The following is a 5,487-nucleotide window of genomic DNA, read 5'->3' on the forward strand; positions in this document are numbered from 1 at the left end:
GAATCTGTGATAAGTGGGAAATCACGCAAGAGCTAAGAGGAGGACAGAGAAATAAGACATAGGAGCATTGTCCTTTTGTAACAGATACTGTCATCCAAGGTATGGGTGATTATACTCTATTCTTCTCCATACAACTTTTTGAGTAAATGCAAGACGGATAGAAAAATAATCTATTGAAATAATTTTGCAAAGAATAACTTCAATATTCCTGATATGGTATCTAAGGAGAATCTTAAGAGAGAAGATAAAAGTGGAGTATTCTTCGGTTTCCTCTAAGCATATTGTTAGCAAAATATATCTTTGAGGTTAGAAGTGATTGAACCAAAAATTGGTGGAGTACTGATTTTTGAGGGCACTTTAGACACAAGAAGACTCTCAAGGTAAAAGAAAAAAGAAAAAAGTATAGCTAAATATTTGTGATCACAGCTTCTTGGACTGGTATTTTGGAGACAAAGTTTTACATTAGAGATTGTCCTCATTAACATTGATGCTGGGTTTCCGTGGCACCGAAATGCAAGTGGAAAGTTTAATGGACTCGCTTGGATAAGTAAACAGCATGATAGAAAAAATGGAATATAATATTTACTGAATTATTTTGAACAATTACTTTGCCAGAACAAAGAAGGAAATATATAATGCAAATCACTTGACATAAACTTATGAATGAAAGTAGTCAATAGAAATGAGAGAAAACAGAGAGGACTGTTTCCTCTCCGGTGGAGTAATGGGTTCTTGATCTTGTTTCTTCCATTCTATCTTTACAAGCTATCAAGTGTGGCTCAGGATTGGAGTATACAGTTCAGACCAAGAGAACATGCAGAAGAAAATATTTGCAGCAGATATAGGTGATTTATAACCTAAAACAATCTATTTAAATCTGTTAAAAATTCTCCTCTACCCCAAACTGCCCACTTTAAACAACTTTGTATGCTTTTCACAAGATTGTCCTTCATTAACTATTTAAAATTTTGAGAAGTCATCATCATACTCTATAGAGATTGCTGTTTGGTTGTGCTTTTTGTGTGTTTGTGTTTTTTGTTGTATTTTTTCACTGAATTACAAAAGGTTGTGCTAGTGTGTTTCAATTAAGTATCTCCATCTAATTGTCCAATGTTCCTGGATCAGAGTCACTCCTTCTATCCTTCTCAACCAACCCCTTCTACAAGATTTATTTCCGATTTACCACTTACTTTCTCACATGTGTACATTGAGTATTCTAGCTATACTTGACCCTTGTGCCATTTTTCATTCATTCTATGTCTTTACAATTATTCCTCTCTGGTTTCAACTTCCTGATAGTCATTCTGTTAAACTGTCTGCTCCTACTTTGAAAGGTTTATATACATTCCATGGAGTTTCAATTCTGCATATACTTAAACTGATGTCAGCTTATATTTCCATAATTCATTCATCTGAAGTAACAATTTGCAAGCCTGGAGACACGAAGCACCTAGACCTGATTTTATTCCCCTCCATTTGGAAGATTAATCTGTAGTCAACAAGAAAGTTTAAAAATGGCTGAGAATGTATTCCTATGGCTTTGTAAAGTGGTTTGTGATTATTTTATTTTACATGGGATAATATTTTCTACTACCTATGAGTTTTGGAAAAAGAAGAAAACTAAAATTTACTACTGTAGAGGAATATGATAGAGAAAGAAGACAGATTTTATGTTTGTCAAATCTCTGATGAGTACCCATATTCAAGACTTAAAGTCATATTTCTTACTATGTTAGACAGATAGGGAAAACATAAAACACCATATGATAGGGCAACTATTCATGACTTTTTAAAAAGTATTTTTTTGTGATGAAATTTACTTTATTAGCTAATGTTTTGGTTTGAAATATGTGAGGCTGATCTATTTAACAAATTTTCGAAAGCACCTACTGAAAAACACAAATGGTGAGGGGTCCTATTTCTTCACTTTAATGAATGGTTGAACCTGTTTGGCATTAGTGCTGGGTAAATAAATCAACTCTATTTTAACTTGCTCCCTACACTTGAAAAACTAGTAATGTCACTAAATATCATCTACTTGTAAAGTGTTATTTTGGCAAATGTGTTTTTAAAAGTTTATTTGAAAAGGAATATACTTTCAGGAGATTAAATGTAGGTTATCATTGGTTTGAGAATGACAACCTTTTTACACTACAGAACCAAGTTTGACTGAAGTACTAGTGTTTTGAAGCAATAAGGTTCTTCTCAATCAATGTTTTTTCTGAATTATATTTGAACTGTATGACAAATATTCCTAGCATTGGTAGATCAATTATGGATCTATCTTTCCAGGAACTATTTTTTGGCCTGATGATGCTGGACTGAAATCATTCATTAATCATTAGAAGAGGGGTATTACAAATCATTTTGTGACATTTGTGGTCTTGTTCACTCCTATGGGATGGTCATCTGAAAATAGAAAGTTTGAATTACTGTACTTACACATTTTGTGATTTCATATTGCATTTTAAGTTGCCTTGCATTTCCCAAGTGCTTACTGCTAATTCCTGCATTTTAAGGAATTGGGCCCCTGAAATATAGGAAATGAGAAATTAAGATGGGTCTTCAATTACTTTCTGTTGGTATGTTGCATGGGCCTCGGTGAGATCTCTTGCCCTAGTTATTTAATGATGCAGGTAACTGAGACGTGGGATCCTAGGACCCATGGATCCTGTGGAAGAATAATACCTTTTAGACATCATATCAGCAAAATTTGAGTATAATCAGTAGCAATGCTTCAGAAATATGGAGAAAAACAGTTTGGGACCAGCGAGTTAAAACAATAAACAGAGCAGCAGAGTAAAATCCCTTATAGAATAAAGAAAACAACATTGTTTTTTTTACCATGTGAACTCAGAAACCAAGAACAATTAGAAGGTATCACAAGTTTATACTGAAAACATTGCATTGATACTTTTTATATTCTAATATATATTCTAATCCTGATTATTTATATTCCAATCTATTTATTGTAATAAATATCAATTAATTTGTCAAATTATAAATTAATTCCAGTAAGATTCACTGTGTGAAATATAAAATCAGCACATAAATATAAAATATATAAGTATATATAATATAAGAAAATGCTTTGCATTGTTCTCTTGTGGTTAAGGTAACAAAGGCAACTGTTTTAAAATATTATTCCATTACCTCTACCTCAGTGTTTGGTAGAATTAAACTTAAAGCTTTACCATTCGGAGATGTATAGCCTAGAGGCAAGAGGAAACACTGTGATTAAAACATTACCAATTTAAGGCCTAATAACAAGGAGAAACATATGGACTTCTCCTGGAGCCTCCTGAGTAGATAGGATTACAGGCATGAGCCATCAGCGCCTGGCTTAGTCTGAACAGTTCTGTCTGAACTGTTCATCACTTTATGATCCTTTGTAACTAAGATTAGTTTTGCTCCAATAAGACAATCTATGCTGTCAGGGTAAGATATTCTGGTAGGTCTGTTCTTACATGGAGCAAGGGTAAAGGGTCAGGCAGACATTTGTGCCAGTAAGCCCTCATTTGTGAAATTTTAAGCTGCAGAAGTTTAGAAGTAGCTCTTAAGCAAGGCTTACTTTGAATCCATTAGCTCCACAAAGCTAAATCAGTTAAAAAATAAGTACTTGAAAATCCATCACCTTTGGACCTAGCTATGAAGGCTTCAAAGTATGATCAAATTTCAAATGAAAAAGACTTAAAATAGTTATTGACAAAAAATTGCAAATGTGAGCAATTGAACAAACAATATAAGTTTTTTCCACCATACACAGAATTTTGCAGAAATAAGATGAATAGCAAATTTGGGAACAATATGTTTCCTGGTTGCAAATAGGCAACCAAGGATATATGCCTATCTTAAGTTTGCATCATTAACTATGTAAATTTAGAAGATACTACATGCTTCAGCAGCATGTCTACCTGAATTACAATACAGAGATTAACATGGCTTTTGCACAAGGATGATATGAAAATTTGTGAAGTATTCCATATTTTTCATTCTTCAGATGCAAGAAATGAAAAACAGTTATGAGAGTTCTGGGAAGATGGCGGAGGAGAAGCTGGAATCTGAACAAGCTCTCGCATAGAAAGCAGTTTTAGAGTTCCAGTGAACAGTCCTAAGCCAGAGAATCACAGGAAGTGTGCCATCACAGGACAGAGAGTTAGACAAGAGAGGGGAAGCCAAGACAAGGAGACACATCTGAGCACCTGCCAGCAGCCGCTGCGGCGGCGGCAGGGTTGCAGCGGCGACTGCAGCCGCGGCCATACCTGAGTGCTCACACAGAGAGTCCGGGACGAAGGAGCCAGAAGCAGCGGGTGAGAGGAATCTACTCAACACCAGCAAGAACCGACAAGCAGCGGACATCTTCATCCTGCAGTTTGCAGACCAGAGACGACCCAAGATCCAAGACTCGGCATGAGTAGAAGCCCGACATCCTCACTCCTTCTCAGGGAGCAGAGGAGGGAAGGGCACCCCTCCCCCCCCAGCACCGGTGATCTCCATCTTGGATACCGACAAAGCTCGGAGGAGCTGCTAGCTCCAACTCAGGCCTTGGAATAAAACGAGTTATTTAACAGGTCACAAGAACTTAACGGCGAAGTGACCTGACAGACTCAGCTCCATCCAGGGAAAAGTCACCCAGCTCAGGCACCAGCCATTGGAGTGGCTTTCCTCACTGGGTAACCAGAGCCAGAGGCTGCCCCTCCCTCTAGCAGCCTCCACAATCAATTGAAAAACAGAAACCCTGAGAATGGCTCCAGGGTGGGCTCTGTGAATTTTTCACAAAATAGCCCCAGGGAAAAGCTACTGTTTGTTGAAAGGCCTCAACTCTACCAGAAACTAGCCTCATCACCCCTCTTTTGTGATTCTCAAAGCAGATCACCCTCCCGTTAAACAAACCTGGGAGGGGGATCTCAAAATCTTGGGTAAAGCAGAGCATTTTTCTGCCTGTTCGAACAAACTGACTTAAGAAACCAATCAAGCCACAGGACCTCAAGCTGACCAGAGACTCCAACAAGAGTCTGGTTACAGACAAAAGGGAGATACAGGATTCTTCCCACCCCTCCCAAATATCAAAAAAAAAAAATCAAAGAACTTTTTTTTCTTCTTTTCTTTTTTCTTTTTTTCTTTTTTTTTTTGGTACCTTATAAATATAAAACATTTTTTTTTCCTTTTCTAAAACTTTTATTAATCTTTAATTTTTGCCTTTTTTGAAAAAATAATTGTTTTCCAGTAACTTTTTTTCCCTCTTATAATTTTTATTTTAGGAATACATGAATGTACGTTTTCCTTTCTTTTCTTGTCTTCTCTCTCTTTTTCTTTCTTTCTTAATTATCTTTTTGTTTTTTGTCTAGCTCTACTGAACTTCTGATCTTTTTTTTCTCCCTATCTTATCCTTTTCACCTTTTCCTTTCTTTTGTTCTTCTGTATGTGACTTAACTCTTGTCCTGCACATCCTGATAAACCCATAGTTAACTAGTAGACCCTATCCCC

The 5,487-nt window shown here is 36.3% G+C and overlaps 1 pseudogene; it reads left to right on the forward strand.

The window, feature by feature from the left end:
* Positions 1-3,893: 3,893 nt before the first annotated feature.
* Positions 3,894-3,990, forward strand: LOC122103095 (annotated as a pseudogene).
* The last annotated feature ends 1,497 nt before the right edge of the window (positions 3,991-5,487 follow it).

Source organism: Dipodomys spectabilis, unplaced genomic scaffold (assembly GCF_019054845.1).
Source record: "Dipodomys spectabilis isolate Male_0828 unplaced genomic scaffold, ASM1905484v1 ptg001699l, whole genome shotgun sequence".
Taxonomy (NCBI): Eukaryota; Metazoa; Chordata; class Mammalia; order Rodentia; family Heteromyidae; genus Dipodomys; species Dipodomys spectabilis.